This window comes from Myotis brandtii, unplaced genomic scaffold, assembly GCF_000412655.1.
Source record: "Myotis brandtii unplaced genomic scaffold, ASM41265v1 scaffold560, whole genome shotgun sequence".
Taxonomy (NCBI): Eukaryota; Metazoa; Chordata; class Mammalia; order Chiroptera; family Vespertilionidae; genus Myotis; species Myotis brandtii.
In genome coordinates, this window is record NW_005370081.1 from 201,994 (window position 1) to 221,602 (window position 19,609).

The 19,609-nt window shown below is 58.7% G+C and overlaps 1 protein-coding gene across 1 annotated transcript in view; it reads left to right on the plus strand.

Moving 5' to 3' along the window:
* ZMIZ1 (zinc finger, MIZ-type containing 1) overlaps positions 1-19,609 on the plus strand; it is a 181,133-nt gene that overhangs the window by 20,651 nt on the left and 140,873 nt on the right. The window lies entirely within an intron of this gene.

Consider the following 19,609-nt stretch of genomic DNA (forward strand, 5'->3'; position numbering starts at 1 on the left):
GGGAAGCCATCGAAGTCTGAATATACTTTAAAGATCTTGCGGCCAGTGATTCGAGGTAGAGGATGAGAGAAGAGGTGGAGAGCGGAGGAAGGCTCTTGAGTGTGAGACTGGAGCCCTGGAATAACGGTCAGTTACTCAGCCTGGGCTGCCGGCAGGGGAGGCTGAAGGAAGCGAGGAGCTGTGTTTAGACAAGTTACGTGTGCGACGGCTTTGAGACTTCCAAGGGGAAGGGTTGAGCAGGCAGTCGGATGGATGAGTCTGGGAGGGAGCGTGCGTCCCGACCGGAGATACATGTGTGGTAGCTGTCGTGTATGGGTGCCGTTGCGGGAGGGAGTGGAGCTAGAGCAGACCACAGCCTGAGTCTGTGTCACTGTCACAGGGCACCCAGCCCCTAGAGCAGCGGTTCTCAACCTGTGGGTCGCCACCCCTTTGGCGGTCGAACGACCCTTTCAGCGGGGTCGCCTAAGACCATCCTGCATAGCAGATATTTACATTACGATTCATAACAGTAGCAACGTTACAGTTATGAAGTAGCAACGAAAATAATTTTATGGTTGGGTCACAACATGAGGAACTGTATTTAAAGAGCCAGAAGGTTGAGAACCACTGCCCTAGAGGGAGGGAAGGAGGGGAGCGGGGGGCAGTAAGCAGATGGAGAAGGTGTAGCCAGGGCGGGAGGAGGACTGAGACAGTGGGCTCTTCATGGATGGGGAAGATTTTGCTGGCAAATAGGGGAAGGACGCCTCAGGCAGAGGGAACAGCATTAACAAAGGCTCAGAGGCCTCAATAAAATGAGCCATGTGTGGAGAGAGGTGGTAGAGAAGGAGAAGGGACCAGAGCAGCTTCCCCCTCCACACCTGGCCACACAGGGGCCCAGGCCCATGGGTGTCTGGCTGGGCTGTGGGTTTGGCCATGTGCGGGACCCTCCCTGTCACTCTGGCGGGCATTCCTTGGGCTTAGCCGAACCTCTTGCCCTGATGTCTGCATACTTTGCACTTTCTTTTAAGAAGCTTCCCCTCCCTCTCCTGACCTCCTCCTTCCCCTCTGGGGCTCTTGAGCCCCTGAGGCCTCCCCCTTGCCTGGAGTGCTTGTTTGAAAACACTGGCTCTAGAGGTGGCTGCCTGTAGGGGAAGGGCACCCAGCACCTCCCTATTGGACCCCTAAGCACTGTCTGGATCCTTTATCTTAAAAGAAACGGTAGAAACTTCCTGAACTGTGAGTGCCCGTCAGAGCTGCTGCTGACTGACGCTCAGCAGTTGGAGCAGCCGAGCGCTCTGCCTTTGGCGGGCAGGTGTGTGCGTTTGGGGGTGGGGGGAAGGCGTCCACCCCCTTGTACGTCTGCTGTGTTTCTCACCTAGCACTCAGCTCTCAGTGGAGAGAGGGGCCTGGCTCGTTCAGGGAGGCTGTGGAGAGACCCCTGTCCCTGAACCAGCCTTGAGGATAGGATGGGCGAGTGCTCAGCGTGGAGCTCCAAGTGGGATGAGGGTGGGGAGGAGCACACCACACTGCCAGGAGTTTGCAGGGGCACGGACCAGCCCAACTGCCAGAGGCTGATGGGACTGGAGTGAGGGGGAGGCTTGGGAGACTTCTCCACACCGAGACTAGGAGGGAGCCCAGCAGGGACTTTGTGACCCCTGAGTCCCTCAGGGACAGCTGCCTCTGGCTGCTTCGGGGACTGGGGGAGCTGAGGGAAGCTGCTCGGATGATGCGTGCTCCATGGCAGGCTGCCCTGTAATCTCATTAGTGTGCCCCATGGATGGGACAAGTAATCCTGTGCCGTAGACTCACTTTTCTTTAAGCCTGCCCCCACCGATAGCTCCCTAAGTCCTCCCCCTGCCTGTGTGACGTTGGGCAGGAGTGGACTCATCCCCACTGAACAGATGGGTAAATCAGGGCCAGAGAGGAAGAAGCTTGAATGACACCAGGGCTAATTAGTCCGGGCGGGGGGGGCAGCTGTGAACTGAGTCTGTCTGGATCCTAAGCACTCTTGCCCGCTGCCCTCTCCCGGGCTCTTCTGCAGTATCCGGCCTTGCGGGCACCTTCACGTAAAGCAGCTCTCCAGCTTCCTCATTTTGCAGATGAGGAAACAGAGGGCCAGAGAAGGTCAGACACTTGGCCATGGCCACACAGCAAGTCAAGGGCAGAACCTGCACCAGAATTGGGTCTGGCTTACTGTGTCCACCACCCCCACCGACCTGGACCCCGCCCACTTCCTCTTGGGGCACCCACTGCCTTCTGTTCCCCCCTGGCCTTTGGCATTCGCTCAGATTGAAGGCACCGAGTTCCTCCTCTGAAGGCTCCATTGTGCCTATTGTTTAAATATAGATTACTAATGAAATGCCTTTTCATTGCCTTCCCCGTGAATACTTTCCGTGTAAAGTTAATTTGCAGTGTTATGTAAATTCTGTTTAACTTCAATCAAGTTTCTAATTATGTTTTTACCGCAGTAATTCCCATTTGATTTGTCATCTCCTGTTAGGTATTTAATGTTCGGTGGGCGGCTGTGCTTTCTCTCTGTCTCTCCCGGTACCAAGGCCCGCTCCTGCCCTGACCGCCCTCTGCCCGTCTGTCTTTCTCCTTTGCTCCTGCTCGCTTCATCCTTTGGCCCTTCCCTGTGGGTCACCTCCCTCCGCCCCTCCTTCCTTCCTTCCCTTCTTCCTCTCGCCCAGCTGCCCCTTCTTCCCTTCTGTTCGCCTCTGTTCTCTCTGGCTTTGTTTTCCCTGCCCCTCTCCTTCCTCCCTCTTTCTCAGTGTTGTTTCTCCCGTCTTCTCTCCCCATTTCTCTGTCACTCCTCTCTCTCACTCTTACTCCGATTTTCCTCCACTATCTCCCACCGCACCCTGGCTCTCTCTTTCTCTCTCTGTCCTTGTTTGTACCCCCGAGGTCTCCCCTTCCCCGCATTTTCTTCTCCTTTATGTCTCCGCCTCTTCCTCTTCCATCCTAGAGCCCTTCACAAAGCCACATGCCAGGGCTGCTCCGAGTGGTGGGACAGACGGAGGAGGAGGTGGGGCTGGCTGGTGTGCGTCCCTGGAGAATGAGGGCCTGGCCCTGGGTACCTGCTTAGAGCTCTGTGCCCAGCCCTGGCCAGCACCAGCCTCTGGTATGCTGGGAACTGGTAGGAACATGGATGCCAGGGCTGGACGCTCTGGGTGCAGCTCCTGATCCAACCCTTACCAACCGTGGCTGTCAGGTTGCTGATCCCCCGTCTGTAAATGGGGTGATGACATGACCACCTCATAGGGCTGTGGTGAGAGAGCATAGAAGAGGGGCTTGGTTCTTATTTGAGAACTCTGGCCGTGCCCCTCACTTCCTCCTGCCCTGCCTCTGCTGCGCTGCTGCTAGGGTCAGGATGGAAGCCACTCAGATGCCCCCCACAGAGCTGGTGCGTGGTCCACCTGGAACAGGTCTCAGCCCTGCCTGCCAGGAGAGGTGGGTTCCTTCTCCTTTCGGGGGCTCACCTCAGGGCTGTGATGACAGGCTGCCAGTCTGTGGGGGCATCTGAGACATAGACCCTCCCAAAGCGAGAGCAGCCCTCAAGACCCTGGTCTAGGAATCCTTAGCCAGTCACATGGCAGACCTTTCCCAAACAGCAGACCGAAGGCAGGCGAGCTCCTGCCAGGTTGAACTAAGCTCCCTTCTCCACCTTCCTCGTTCCCTGGACGCCCCGGGGCTGGGCTGTGGAGTCCAGCTGCCAAACCGCTGCTCCGGGTACAAGGCCTTGACAGGCCTGTCTCTGTCTCCCTCAGAGATAAACCTCGGCTCCCCTCCTGCCCCACATCCGAGTTCTGGGCTCTGGATTCTCCCTGCGTGAGAGCCGAGAGCCACTGGGCTGCCACAGTTTCCCAGCAGGCATCTGCCCTCTGGGTGGGGAGGGCGGAAGGAAAACACCAGACCGAGGGCCGGGCGGCGTGTGTCCTTCCCTCCACCCGCCCCCCTTCTCCCCGCACTCCCCGCTATTCCCATCCAGCACGTCCCTGGCGCGTCCAGGAAGCAGAAAAAACAAGTGTTTGGAGAAGGCATTCTTTTGGGTGAGGAAAGGCAGGCCGATCACTTGTCCTTCAGAGACAAGAAACCTGAGCCGGCTCAGTCCCTGCCCTGCTGGGCCACACAGCCACCTGACCTGCAGCGAGTGTGCGTGTGCGTGTGCGTGTGTGTGTGTGTGTGTGTGTGTGTGTCCCTTCTAGGAAACCTTAGCCAGTCACGTGGCCACTTTCCCTGTTTGTTTAAGTAAGCAGTTCAGGCTGGCTGTAGCCAGGCAGCTAAGACATGGAGCCAGGGGAGGGGGCCACACTGGCGTGGGTGGCGACATGAAGATCGCGGGGACAGAGGGCAGCCCTGAGCCGGGCATGCAGTTCTTGGGCCTCTGGATTCGGTGTGAGGAGGCCTGGCCTGGGCCTGGCCCTGCTCTGATCCCCTGCTCTCCCTGGCCCTCCCCACCTCCACCTGTCAAGAAAAGGTATTAGCCTTGCTGACTACAGAGAACCCTCCCAGCCCTGAAACAGAGAGGGCAGGCACTCTCTGTCCAAGAGGAGCTGGAAGAGGCAGAGCCCTGGCCAGAGAGAGGGTTACGTGTGGACATGGCCACTGTCTGTCGTGTCCCCCGGAGTGGCTGCTGAGCCCTGACCCCTCGCAGGAAAGCCCACGTCAGGCCTTCCCTCATGTGTCCAGCAAGCCTCTGCTCAAGTCAACAGATGGAGCACCTACTGTGTGCCAGGACCTGTGCTGGGCAGGGGCGTAGGGTTGTCAGAATCCCGTACCTCTGACATGCTTTCCTCCTGTCGGAGGAGCAGGACCATTTTTCATAGAGCAAAGACCCTGGTCCTAAGGCAGATCGGCCTTACCACATACCCCCAGAGCTGGGTAGGGGATGGCAGGCAAGGGGGAGAGATGTCACTGAGTCCCTTGTAGGCTGAGCAGCTGGGGCTCGGGTCCCAGGGTCCCCTTCCTCCAGAGCGGTGGGAGCTGGAGCCAGGCTTCCACAACAGACAGCAGCAGAGCCCAGAGACTTCTGGGGCCTTCCCCAAGCCCCTCTGGGCAGCAGAGCCTCAGGAGAAGTGGCAGGTGTCCTTCTGCCTTCCTCCAGGTTTGCCTGGCCTGTAGGGCGTGGCTTAGCTGAGAGGGCACAGTGCCCCTCGGGCCTGGTGGAGGAGGGGGCTGTAGTGGCCTTTGGGTCCCTGCTTCTGACAGCCCATCATGTGTCTGTGCGTCCCCCTCTCCTTCTTTGACAAACCATTCCTGGCAGCCAAGTCTGTGCCGGGCCTGTGCTCAGTGAGACACATGTGCCTCGCCAAGCCCACATCAAGCAGCATCCCCAGGGCTGCGGGTCCAGGCTGAGGTGAGGCCCAGGAGAGGGGCCATCATGGGGTGGGGGTCAGGGTTCAGCAGACCCCACAGGCTGCCCTGGGTTCTTGGGAAGCTTGGGCATACTTTTCCCCAGATAGGCTGGTGTCTGAGCGCACCAGGTACCCAGGATGAGGGGCTCAGAGAGCTGGCATCAGGGCACATAGAGCACGGAAAGACCTGGTCTCGCTTGTGATAGATTTGAGGGTATTCTCCCTGGCTTGGCTCCTGAGCTCAAGGCTGTTCCAGCTGCGAAGCTCCCATACAGAAAAGGGGTGGAGCTGGTGGCCAGTGGCTGAGCTGGTGACAAAGGCCAGCCATCCTGCCACCCATGACGAAATGTGGATTCTGGCCTGGGGTGGCTATAAGCTACTGGGCTAGCGTTCCAGAAGGCTGCCTAGGCCTGTGTGTCCTGGCCTGGCCTTGCCTGCCCCCAGGGTCGAGAGGCTCAATACTGCACATGGCTATCTTAGAAACTCTTCCTGGTAACGTGTGCCCTGGCCGCCCAGCAGGGCTGAAGTCTGGCTCATGGTCCACCCTGCTCACTTCAGGCCTTCAGCTTCCTGACCGAGCCCCTCTCGAGAGTTGCTCACAGGCAGCAGCTCATCGGAGTCCGCAGGCAGCCCAGGCCTGTTTGATTGGAGTAGTGTGGGCAGGTCCGGCACTGGGCAGCCCCACCTTCCCAGCATGGCCCCGAGGACTGCTGTGAGTTTGGCTGTCAGCCTTCATGGGGAGGTCCTTGAGGAGCCCATGGTACAGGCGGGAGCCCTGAACCCCAGCTCTTCCCTGGTCCCTGGGGTGCTCTCAGACAAGACCAGCCCATTCAGCCCCAAACCATCTCCCATCTGCACTCATCCCCCAAACTGAGCCACGAGAGGCTTTTGTCTGTGGTGGGCCCCCAGGCAGCTGGAAGGGTCCTGCTCTCCCGGACAGTTGCTTTCTGAGGCACCTGTTTCCAGAGCAACCCTGAGAGAGACCTGAGCTGCCACGACCTCCTATAGCCTGTGCCCTAGGAAAGCAGGGGAGGGCCTCTCCCTCTCACTGGGCCGGGCCCCCAACCGCTCCACTCCCGGCATCTCCCCACTGGAGGACAGGTGAGCCCCAGCTCCGGAGGTGCAGACCATGGTGGCCCCACAGCACCCTGGGCCGAGCTTCCATCTCACCCAGACTGCTGGCACTTTAAGGACCCAGGCATGCGAAGCTGGGGGGGGATGAAGGGGTCTTGCTCTGAGGGTTTGATGTCACCTTGTCCCTAGGGTGGGGCTGTGCTGCCCGGCTGGGATGCACCCCTCTGCAGGACCTGCCACACAGCCGCTCTCCTCTGGCCAGTAGAAGTCCTGCCTGGGAGGCCTGAAATGGGTCCCGCTTCAGCTTCTCCCCTTGTCCTGGTCCCTTCGGCACGGCTCAGAAATGACCCTGCCCCTCTGCCCAGAGCTGGGGGAGCAGTGATCCGAATGCTCGGGGCGGGCTGGAGGCTGATCCTGCTCAGCTGTGTCTGAAGTTGTGAGTTACTAGGAAAACACCCCAGTGGTACTTCTGCCAAGGCCTCCTGCTAGAAAACAGCACTGGAGGTCGAGATCAGAGGTCAGAGGCCACCGAGCAGGCCAGGGCGGCCTGCCCACTCCTGCTCCAGAAAACTTTGGCACTTCTGAGGAGGCTCCACGGGGCCCTCCCTGCCTCCCGGGCTGGGTGGGACCTATGGGACAGGAAGCCAGGGCGGGCCTGGAGGATGGGACTCAGGGTGAACTGGGTCTGAGCCAGGGATGAGGCGAAACCCAATGCTGGCCTGGCCCCAGGGCCACAGCCACACAGGTCACTGGGCCTCAGCAAGTAGCCACCGCCCCCACAACAGGAAACCCTGCCCACGCACCCCCGTCCCACCCCATGTTCCCAAGGGTGGCGCTTCTACTATTTCCCGTGGGAGCTGCTGCCAGGAATCATGCCCTCTTGAGAGAGGAAGCGGGACCTCAGCTCTGGGCTGCCCTGCCCCTGACCTGTTCTGACCCCCTCCTGCTGGTGGAAGCTCTGGGCCCACACCCATTCCTCACCCCACACATGCTGATGACTTATCTTCTCCCAGACAGCCAGGCACCTTTATGGGCCTGGAGAGAGAAGCTCTTAGTGGGGCTGGGCCTGGGAGCCCAGAGAACGAGGTTTGGGGTCTAGGACAGTGATGGCGAACCTTTTGAGCTCAGCGTGTCAGCATTTTGAAAAACCCTAACTTAACTCTGGCGCTGTATCACATATAGAAATTTTTTGATATTTGAAACCATAGTAAAACAAAGATTTATATTTTTGATATTTATTTTATATATTTAAATGCCATTTAACAAAGAAAAATCAACCAAAAAAATGAGTTCCCCTGTCACCTCTGACACGCGTGTCATAGGTTCGCCATCACTGGTCTAGGATCTATCACCAGCTTGCTGGTCCCTTGAGCAAGTCACTCAACCCCTCTGGCCTCATCTGTAGAAAGAAAGGTCAGGGAAAGCAGTTCTGCGCAGCTGCGAGCATCCCATGGATAAAGGGGTGGGGTGGGGCGAGTTTTGTATCCCATAAGGACAACCAGGTTTGGGATTAACTGCCCAGAATCATGTCACGCATCCCAGCCAAAGGCGCTTTGTCTATGATGACCCCCGAGCAGGGAGAGAGACATGGGTGCCTGCCGGAGTGTCTGTGGCAGACAGGGTGATGCTGGCATGGCCCCTCTCTGGGTCATTCCATCGCTGACAACACGGGCAAAGCTGGGTACTTCTGCCCAAGAAGGAGCCTTCCTTTCTCCCTCCTCTGGAGCTGGAGGTGGGGCGTCGGAGATCCCTCTGCTGCCATTAGGCACGTGGGCCAGGTTAGCAGGCCTGTGGCTGGGGCTGGAGGGAGCAGTGCTAAGGGGCAGGGTCTGCATTTTCCTTGGGTTGTGGTGTTGAGTCTAAGGTGCAGGGAGGACCAGGGTAGTAATACTTAATGCTCCAACTAATACTTAATGCTCCAAACGCTAGGACAGCACCTCATGGACAGGCTGCTCTCATACTGGGTCTGCATTTTCCTTGGGTTGTGGTGTTGAGCCTAAGGTGCAGGGAGGACCAGGGTAGTAATACTTCATGCTCCAAATGCTAGGACAGCACCTCATGGACAGGCTGCTCTCATACTTCCCTTATAGAAGTTCATGGTCATCACAGCAACCCCGGGAGGTCACTCCTCCTGTTGCCCACAGAGTAGGAAGCTGAGACACAGAGAGGTGAATCGACCTGCCCAGGATGGTTACGCTGGGCTTTGCACTGGGCAGCTGGCCCCAGAGTTAATGCCCTTGGCCCCCACAACTGTGCAGCATGTCTGATCCATGACACGTCCCCCTGGGCAGCCCCCAGCCCAAACCCAGCTTAGTGTCAGCCGGGGCTGAAGCCCAGGATCAGCTGTTTTCCCAAAGGGGCCGAAGGGAGAGTCAGGACACCAAGGTGAGTAGGCCCAAGTCTCCATGACTTTGGATGGTTAACACAGACTCAGCGCCACCCTGAGCTCCTGGGCCAGCCGAAAGCTTATCAGCGACAGGGAGACCATAGGTCCCAGCACCCAAGTTCCTCCCTGTGGGCGGTGATAGCTCAGCCTCAGTCTGCATCTGCCTTTCAGAGCCAGTGACATAAGGATCTGTGAGGAGTCCTGGAGACCCTGGGAACAGGGTCTGAACCCCTGTGGCCCCTGGTGATTTAATTTCTTTCCCAGTGTGTCAGGCCACACGGACCAGGGCATTCCAGGCACCAGGTACACAGAGGTTGAGACACAGACGTGTAGGGGAAGGTTATAGGTCGAAGTCAGGCTGGGGCCTTGAATATGAGGCTGAAGAGTTAGAACTGAACCTTGTAGACAGCAGGAGCCATTGAAGGTTCTTGGACGGAGGGGTAATGCATTCTCAGAGAGAGGAACTGGCGGTGGGACAGCCTGACATGCTCATCCAGGTGTGGGGGGGTCACGTGGCTAAGGAAGTTGGCCCAGGTGGGTGTCAGTGCCAGCTGGGCTCGGCAGGCCTCAGTTTTCCTCCTGTAGACCCGTGGTCCACAGGGCGGGGGCTAGCGCAGGCTGGGAGCATGCGGTACTGCAGGGAGGGGCAGGGGTCAGCACCAGTGCGGCTTCCTCTGCGTGTCCCAGAGCTGTCCTGCCCCCCGCCCCCAGCTCGGGGTAGTCTGGGTTTCCCACCCAGCCCTGGGTGGGGCCCCACTGCTTCTTCCTCCCTCTGTGGCTTTCTGGTCCGAAATGGGAGGTGACTGTGGTGGCTGCAGTGGGCTGTGGGGTAGAAGCCAGGGTGGGGACATTGGCGGTGGGTGGAGTCACAGGATGGGTGGCCGTGAGTCAGGAATGGCCGGGCCTGTGTGTCATCTGGCTGCGTACTGTTCTAGCTTCCCTGCGCCTGTCTGCCTCACTCTCCCGCCCACATCTGCACCGTGGGCGGCTGGCTGCAGGGACGGAGCACTAAGCCCACGATGCAGAAATCAGGGGACTGGACTTCAGATCACAGGCTCCCCCTCCCACAACGTGCAGGGAGACCCCATTGCAGAGTGAGGGTGGGGCTGGCCAGGGGTTCTCAGCCCCTGCCCAGGTGGGAGCCAGAGCAGCTCAGAAAGACAGCCCACCCCACCAATTAAATCGGACCCTGGGGGCGGGGCCTGCAGCCCTAGGGGAAACCTCTGTCTGCAGCCTCTGAGGGGCTGCTCTCCAGGATACTGTGGGCAGCATGTGGATCCTAGAGCCCAGGGCCTGCCTCACTCAGCTCTGCCACTTTCTAACACTGGGCAGGCGACTTCAGTCTCTGAGCCTCTGTTTCCTCATCTGTGAAATGGGAATGACATTACTTTATAGAACTGCTGCGGAGACTAAATGGGTTTGCTATATAAATAGTGTCTGTAGAGCCGGACCTGGTACGGACGTGGTAAGCACCATGCAAGTGTTAACCTCTGTGTTCTCTGATCTACATCTGTTTTCACACCACACTTACCATCACTGCTCATTCGTTCATCCAGCAAACATTCTGGGGGCTCATACCTGCAAGCCCTGGGTGCTGTAGGCAACAGGCAGAAATCCATCATGGGGCTGGCCTTGGCCCCTCCTCCTAGCCCAGTGGTCGGCAAACTCATTAGTCAACAGAGCCAAATATCAACAGTACGATTGAAATTTCTTTTGAGAGCCAAATTTTTTAAACTTAAACTATATAGGTAGGTACATTGTTATTAACTTAATTAGGGTACTCCTAAGGCTTAGGAAGAGCCACACTCAAGGGGCCAAAGAGCCTCATGTGGTTCGCGAGCCGCAGTTTGCCGACCACTGTCTTAGCCCATCAGGGGCCCAGCCCTAGGAAACAGGCTGTCAATCCCCAGGAGTGATGGACAGGTGTGTGGGGAGATCCCCTGAGAATCTCACTGAGTTGCTGGGCTGAGGGAGCCCCTCTTTCTGAGAAAAGGCAGGGGAAATCCAGACTCAAGGGAGAAGAAAGGGGCACCCTCTGCTGGTCCTGCAGGCCTTGGCTGGGAAGCACTGAGGGTCCCTAGTGCCTCCTGGTGGGAGCCCTGGGACATGCTCTGGGTGTGTGATGCTTTGACCGGACTGGGCCCTGGGGCTGCCTGGGAAGGTAAGAGTAGCCAAGGCTGGCAGTGTGCGGAACAGAACAGGGAACCTCCTCGAAGCCCGTCGCCGGGGCGGGCCACATCCTCCATCTCCTAGAGTCCTTTCAGCAACCCCGGGATTAAGCAGGCATTATTCCCCCCACTCTGCAGACTGAGTGATGGAGGCTTCAGGGCGTAGGGAGCTCTCGCCCAGGCCAGGGAGGGTGAGGGCACAGGCCGGACTGGAACCTTCCAGGGTCCCTAGTGCCTCCTGGTGGGAGCCCTGGGACATGCTCTGGGTGTGTGATGCTTTGACCGGACTGGGCCCTGGGGCTGCCTGGGAAGGTAAGAGTAGCCAAGGCTGGCAGTGTGTGGAACAGAACAGGGAACCTCCTCGAAGCCCGTCACCGGGGCGGGCCACATCCTCCATCTCCTAGAGTCCATTCAGCAACCCCGGGATTAAGCAGGCATTATTCCTCCCACTCTGCAGACTGAGTGATGGAGGCTTCAGGGCCCAGGTCAGGGAGGGTGAGGGCACAGGCCGGACTGGAACCTTCCTCTGTGTGAGCAGGATCCGTGGCGCTAGTTGAGCTTCCCTGCGTGACTACGTTGGTGGAGCACCTTGGGACAGGTGGCGAAGTGCAGTATGAGGATTAACACACCCTACAGTCCCCGGCCTTCCCACCGGCTCCCCTGCAGCCAGCCCTGGGCTGCCCCTTGGGGGAGAGCTGGCTTTCCTACAAACCGGAAGAGCTCCCGTGGCCTGGCTCCTCCACGGCCAGGGGTTGGCCCCGCACTTGCCCCAGTTAGACCTTCTCCCTCCCCGCTGCACCATTGAGTAAACTGAGGAAGGGGAGGCGCAGGGACTTGGCTAAGGCCACATGGCTTGCAAGCGGCAGAACCAGGATTTTGCTCAGGCCTGGGTGGCGTTAGTGCTGTGCTCAGACCCCCCACTTCCCGCTAGCAAGAACAGGACCTTCCTTTGTCCAGCATTTGTAAACCTGGCCCTTGGCCATCACTGCAGACTGGCCTGGCCCACGTGTGGCCAGAATCCCAGAGGGATGCCTGTGTGGAGAGGGTGGCCGCCAGGGGACTGGCCCTGGCCCAGGAATGGGGTCATTGGGACACTTGGCGATAGGCGGTTTGCATGGGCATTGGGAGCGCCTGTGCCCTTCAGCCTCTCGATGGTCCCGCCTGCCTCCTTGAGTGGAGGGAGCACAGGGCCTGGGTCCAGGCTGCCCCACGGAGCTGACGACCAGGGTGCTGCCCAGCCCTGTACCAATCATGGGTGTGACATCAGCTCAGCTAATCCTCCAGCCTGTGTAGCCCCAGATGAGGAAACAGACCTGGAGGGACAGTCCGGCCTCCAACACCAGGCTGACGTGGGCCTATCCCTGTCCTTCCGCAGATTCACGTCCCCTCTGTAAGGGGGCTGCTGACAGAAAATTCAGTTTTGATCATTGTCATTGGGAGTGGCAAATGCCCAGGTGGGTGCCAGAGGGCACTGGTTTGGCCAACTCCAGCTAGGTGCCCCTCTAGGCAAGACCCTGACCCTGGCTCTGCCCACCCATGGGGCCTGATGAGATGGAGGGTATGGAAGGGAGCACCTGGCACAGAGCTTGCACCTGGAGGCCTTTCTGTGGGAAGGGGCTGCGACCTTCTTCTGGGAGCAGGTGACCCTCATGAAGCCCGTCTGCAGGAAGCAGATCCACTGGGACTGCTCCTGAGTTGGCTCCAGAGTCCTGGGCCTTCTCCATATCTGTGATAAGGGGTCCAGTGCCTCCACACGGTGCAACCCCAAGTTTGTACTTGGCAGCAAACCTAAGCCAGGGACAATGACAGTCCTTATTTATTGAGCATTTCCTGTGTAAGTGCAGTATGGGAATAATGTTAAGGCCTTACATTTCTGTGAGTGTAGTGATTCTTGTTATCCCATTTTACAGATGAGGAAACTGAGGCCCAGAGAGGCTAAGTTTATTGCCCAACATTACATACCTCAATAAGTGACAGAGCTGAACCTGAACTCTGGTGTATAAGAACCTAAAGCCACACTATGCACCATCAATATGTGTGGAGTCCTCACCCTTGATTAGAGAAGAAATTGTTCATTTGATGACTTGTGGACAGAAGAGACCCTTTCCTCTTCCTCAAGCCAGAGCCCAGGGCTTCTGGGTGGTAGGAGGTGTGGACTAGGGCAGTCAGGGAGGCTTCCGGGTGAGAATGTGATGCAGATTTGCAGCAAAGGAGAGCCAGTCCCTGACTGGGGCCTGATTGCTCTGTGAGCTTGGGTAGGATCCTTCCTCTCTCTGGTGTCATTTGCCCCTTGGTACAGGCCCAATACCAAGGGGCTGAGTCGGGGCAAGGCACGCGAGTGTGCATCATGAGCCGGAGCACCGGAGAGGCAGGCTGGGTGGACATCACTCCTTGGGCCTGGGCGATGCCCACTGAGGACTTGCGGGCCCAACAGGGTCCCTAGAGCAGGTGCCACTCCAACATGGCCGTGAAGACACAGCAGATAAGGATTGGGAAAGGTGTGAAGCCCTGGATGTGTCTGCCTGTGCCCAGGGAAGCTGGTGCCCTGCCCCGTGAATGCAGTGTTCCCTGCTCACTGGTACCACCTATAATTATTCAGCCCAAAGCCTTTCTCCTGCCAGGCCTCTGGGCCTTTGCCTAGGAGGGTGCCCTCCTGCGTGAGAGATTCTGCCCAAGGGGGTGATGGCCCTGACCCCCCGTTTTGCTGCCAGGCTGAGCCAGGCACCCCTTCCAGCACTTTGTCCTAGAATTCCCCACCTTCTTTTGGGTCTCACCACTTTGCTGTACCAGTGGTTCTCAACCTTCCTAATGCCGCGACCCTTTAATACAGTTCCTCATGTTGTGGTGATCCCCAACAATAAAATTATTTTCGTTGCTACTTCATAACTGTAATTTTGCTACTGTTATGAATCGTAATGTAAATACCTGATATGCTATATGTGTTTTCCGATGGTCGCGACCCACAGGTTGAGAACCGCTGCATAGACAATGCCCCAACACCCTTGGGAAGCACACAGGCTGGGCAAGTGTACCGGTTGGCCTTGGGCCCTGCCTTCATTCTCCACACCCACCCATCCCCAATTCTTTCTTCTCCTCCTTTTCCTCCTCTGGCAGCATGTCAGCCGAACCCTGCTGGTCTGCCTCTCCTAAGAGGACAGAGGAGAGAGGCAGGTGGAAAGCCCCGGGGTGGTAGCAGGGGCCTGGGCACACTGGGGTCCTTGGGCCTGGGAGTGGGCAGGCTGTCGGGGCAGCTCAAAATCATCTCAGAGGAAGTGAAGACAGACAGGGGGATTGGCCAAGGGCACCTCCTGGTTCTCAGGCAGCCCTGCCCAGGAGGCCCCTCCACCCCAAACAGCCAACTCACTGGGGCTTTCTTACCTGTTCCCGAGGCTGCCTGCAGCCACTCCTGTTCTTTCGTGGGAAGACTTGGGGTTTCAGCCCTCTCTGAGCACCAGGGGCCACCCGAGCCCCGGAGCCCCCCTTTGCTATGCCTGCAGTGGGTATGACAGGCTCTCCCAGCAGGAGAGATGACCAGGCCCCCAATTTTGATTATGCGAGGAGAGTGAAAGGAACCCATCAAATATTCTGGGAGTTCAGAAAAGGGAAAAGTCACTGGGATGGGGCCTATCGGGAAGGCAGCCTGGAGGAAGTGGTGCTTTGGGCACGGAAGGATGGGCAGGGTTCTGATGGTGTCACCCCGCTGGGGAAAGTTTGGGGTGAGGCAGCGTATGCCCTCCCACATGCATCTCTGTGACCTCTGGCCTTTGCTGGGCAGTTTCTTCATCTGTGAAGTCGGACTCTACAGCTCCCCGATGACAGGGCTGTGCTGAGGAGGACTGAGGCCACGAGAACTGCTGGGGCTGAGGAGGAAGAGCCCTGGCAAGCGGGAGAGTTGCCGTGTGTGTGGCAGGCTGAGTGGCTCCCTCCATGGACACGGGCATGTGTGTGTGCACATGTGTGTTTGTGTGTGTGTGTGCGTGTGAGAGAGAGAGAAGCAGTAGGTGTGAGGAGCTGCCTAAAGGAGGCCCAGAGGTGGCATCCGTGTAGCCCCTTCCCCACCATACCACACTGGCTCCCACCAGGCCCAGGGCACTCCTCGGCCTGGCGCTAACCCACGGCTGTCTGGATGCCTCCCCCAGCCCCCTAGCGTGGTGAGGTCAGGGAACATGTATTCCAGGAATGCGGGAGGTGGGGCGGCCGGCACGTCTGGATAACCATCGGGGTAAATATTTGCCTTGCTCCTGGAGCCAGCACTGGCCGCCAGGGAAGGACAGGGCCTGCTCCAGGGTCACGCAAGGGGAGGCCTCCCCGGTGGGTCTCAGGTGCGGGAGCCCGTGACACCCCAGAGAGCCTGGGAGCTGGGTCAGAAGCCACCCTTCCTCTGGGGGGGCCAGAGGCAGAGCCCCTGGCTGTTTGACCCCTGACCAGCAGCTGCTTGGCCATCTGTAAAATGGGCATAGAGACAGCTGTGATCCAGCGAGGCGAGGCGGGTCAGAGTGGCCAGAGCTGGTTTGGGTCAGGTCAGCCAGTGGAGCAGCAGGTTAGGGCTGGTTTGGGTGCTCACCTGACCAGTTTCTGGCCCATAGTTGGCCACTTAAGACCTTGAGCAGTTACCCTCCCCCAAACTTTAACAGTCACCATTCGCTGACCTGTCCCTTATTCCATGGCACCCGTATCTACACACCCAATGTCTCATTAAGCTCTCCCAGCCACCATGGCACGAGGGGCACGTATGTGTCATTTAGCAGCAGGTGACAGGAGCCCTGAACTCTGACTGACTGATGCCATCAGTGTACCCCCTGCTGTATAGACCACACTGGGGCAGTCCCACTCCTTCCCCCAGTTACCTACAGCCTGGAGCCTCCCTTGGTGGGTGAGTAGCTGGAGGAGCAATTAATCCTTGTTTAGAGCAAAGATGGGGGCTCAGAGATGCCCAAAACTTGCTCAAGGTCACCCAGAAATAAAGGGCAAGCAGGGAATCGAACCCGGCTCTACCCACCTTTTCCCTTGACCTCCCCACTGAAGACAGGGCCAGGGTTCCAGCTCGAATGTGGGCTCCCACCCGTGGCAGCTGTAGAGAAAAACTGGACACGTAGCTGTAGGCTAGAGCCACAAGCACCAGCCTTCCCGGTGCCCCATATCCTGGACACCCCGAGGCACAGGCACCTCTGTCCTGCAGGGATCTGGGACCGGCCTGCATCACTCTGGGCCAGCCACAGCCACAGCCACAGCCACAGCCCCAGCCACAGCCAGCCTGGCTTGGTGCCTCCCCGAAGCCCACACCCTGCTCTTCCCAGGGGATCCCAGGAGCCAGAGGGGATGGGAAGGTGGGTGTGGACGCATCTGGGTCCTGGGACAGTCGCCAATCCAAGTGACCTCTGCCATGTTCCAGTCCCCATCTTACTCTTACAGGGTGGACACTGTTACTGCCTTGCCCTGCCCTGGGAGCTCCTGGCATGCAGTGAAAGTGAGAGCACGGTTCAGTCTGCGGTCTGCACGCTGCCCTTCCTGTCTTCACAGTCACTAGGGCCTCACGCCTCCACCCACCCCCAGAGTGAGAGTCCTGCACTGAGTCCTCTGAACGGGGATAGCGGGGGAGGGGGAGGCCATCCCAAAGGGAGTCCGGTTGGGCCCCACCCCCGCTAGGCCCTGAGGCTCAGGCTACACCATTCCATGGCTCCAGTGCCTTTTGAGCAGAGAACAGCCCCCTGCAGGGGACCCACATGTTTATGGCTGTGGTCGGTCAGGCTGTGAGCAGGACACCGGTTCATCCCACTGTCTCTCCTTGGTCTCACCAGATGGCCAAGCCCACACCAGGTGTGAGCCACACCTGAGGTCACTGAGCGAGGGGATGGACGATATTGCCGCTGTTCATAGCCTGACCCAAGCCTGAGCCCCCGCCTGACTGGGCACCCAGTGGGAGGGGGTGCCCGCACGGTGGCAGGGAAGCCTGCGTGCCCGGCCCTGGTTCTGAGCTCCCTGCTGGTCGCCTGGTAGTGGGCAGAGTATGAGTGGGGACAGACCACCTGCTCATGTCATAGCTCTGTTCTTATCATGTTCTAGCTCCTTGTTACCTATGTGTGACCTTAGGAGGTTAGGGGACCTCTCTGGGCCCGGGTGTCATTGGGGGATGCTAGCTCAGTTTCTGCCTCATAGCTTTTCACTGATGGTCAAAGAAGCATCCCAGGCAGAGCCCACTATACAACTCAGCCAAGGCGAGGGTCCCACCCCTCTGTCTCCCCAGGTGGGGGGCCAATGCAGGCCCGTGAGGAAGGGGGGTCAGACCCCCACCAGCGCCCGAGCTCTTATCCTGGTGCCCCTGTGTGGTGCCCTCACTGCTCAGCCAAGGCGAGCGTCCCACCCCTCTGTCTCCCCAGGTGGGGGGCCAAGGCAGGCCCGTGAGGAAGGGGGTCAGACCCCCACCAACGCCTGAGCTCTTATCCTGGTGCCCCTGTGTGGTGCCCTCACTATGTGACCTTGGCCAGGTCTGTTTGTCCCTTTGCCCAAGCCCACACCAAAGAACTGGCGCTGGGGGCAGCGCGGTGCACGTGTGCACCGTGAGCCGGGTCACCTCGGAGGCAGGATGGTTGGCATCATTCCCTGAGGCCTGGATGATGCCCACGGAGTGAGCGAGCACTTTCCGGCTCGGGCTTCTGTCTCAGCTGCACAAATAATTATTTCCTCTTTGTCAGCGGGCCCACGGGCCAGCTCGCCTTTAAGAAAGGCCCAAGCTAGGAGCTGATTCCACTTCTGCCCCAGCCTCTGACTTGCTTCATGACAGTGGGATGGGGCAATCGCTGCCCCTCTCCAGGCCTCAGTTTTCTCCTCCATGAAATGGGGAGCAGCAGTCAGTGAACCCAAGGGCCATTTGTGTTCCCATGGTGCAGAGTATGGGGCTGCCAGGGCCTGAGGGTCAGGACACAGAGACATCCTTCCATGCTGGGGTGCGGATGGCAGCTCTGAGGGCTTGGGGCTCAGACCCAGTGCACCATGGAGCCCCGAGCCAGCCGCTGCCAGGTACCGTAATTCATGCTTCAGCTGACAGGCCTGGACAGCTGCTTGCGTGTCCACAGTCGTGAGACTAGTACAGTCTGTACAGCTCTGAGGGAGGTCTCCTATCATCCCCACACCCTTCCCACAGATGAGGAAGCTGAGGCACAGAGAGGTTTAAGGAACTTGCCCAAAGCCACCCACTTCCTAAGAGGATGAACCTAGGACTTGAACCAGATCGTTCTTATTACTGAGCCCACACCTCCAACGCCAGGCTGTGTGGTGTCTCTTATAGGGGGGCATCCACTTCTCTCCCTGGGAGCCCTGCCTGCTGCCCAGGGAGGTGTGGCTGGGTCTGAGGCCTCTCCATCCCCTGGCACAGGTGGGAGCCCACGTTTAGCATGGTGTGTGCACTCCCTCTCCCACTGTTGGCCACGGGCCTCCTCCTGGGCTGCACTCATGCCTGCATGCAGGTGTAGGGAACGTGGTGACTGCGGGAGCCACCCACAGGGCGCCTTCACAGCTGGGACTCAGATGGACTCTGCAGCTCCCACCACAGCAGGCCTGTGGGGTCCTCCTCCTGGAGCGCTGGGGGGCAGTGAGGGGCGGGGAGTACTGGTGGCCCATTGAGAAGGGGGGTTCCAGCTGGACCCGTGTACCAGATGATCATCTCCCTTCAGCCCACTGCTGCCTTGAAGCCCAAGCCACTGATGTGAAGGGGGTGTCCGTGCCTCTTCCCTCCCTCTCTCACACCCCATACCCAGCACCCGCAGGTCCACTTCTGTCTTCTGCTCCCTCTGCTCTGAGCACCTGTCTCTGGCCTAGGCCGCCCCACTGGTTTCCCTGCCTCCTGCTGTCCCTCCCAAGGCCTTCCTCCCCAGCAGCATGGAGAGCCTCTCAAAAAACCAGAACGAACTCGGGTCATATCCCTCAGACCCTCCTGTGCTCCTGTCCACTTTCTCGACAGCTGGCCCTGCCTCCTCCCCTCCCCCTCCCTGACTGCACCCACCACACCACCCACTCTCAAGTCTTCCGCTGGGCCAGGCTTTCCCCCATCGTGGAGTCTCTACATATACTGTTCGCTCTGCGAGAAATGCTGTTCCCTGCATCTTGGCCTGCCTCTCTCAGGCTCATCCTTCAACTTCACTTCCCCAGAGAGGGCCCCTGAACCCCGAGTCTATGCTGCACAGCCCCTGGACTCATTCTTTCTGGCAGACACCACTTTTATTATGTATTTATTTGCTCATTATCAGAATGTTACAAGGGCAGGTCCACTATCCTGCTCACAGCTCTGGTGTGTGGACTATTTGAGTGAATGAATGAATGCCAAGTGCTCTGTCACCATATATCCTTAGATCCTCTCAGAGCCCCCCGGATCCTGATATCTGAGGTATCGCGATCCCATTTGACAGGTGGAAACGGAAACGCAGAGTGGCCAGGAGCCTATTCACAGTTCATAGCTGGTAGCTGACCGATGTGGGTGCCAGGGGCCTGTTTGCGTCACGATGCCCCTTTTCCTCTCGGTCTTTCAGAGTCCCGGGGGGCGGGGGGGGGGCGGGATTCGGCTTTGTCGGCAGTAAGCGTTTCAGCGGGTGGGCGGCTGGGCCGTGCAGCGTGCTCAGTTCCCGCTGTGCCGGGCAGGGACCCGCTGACCACCC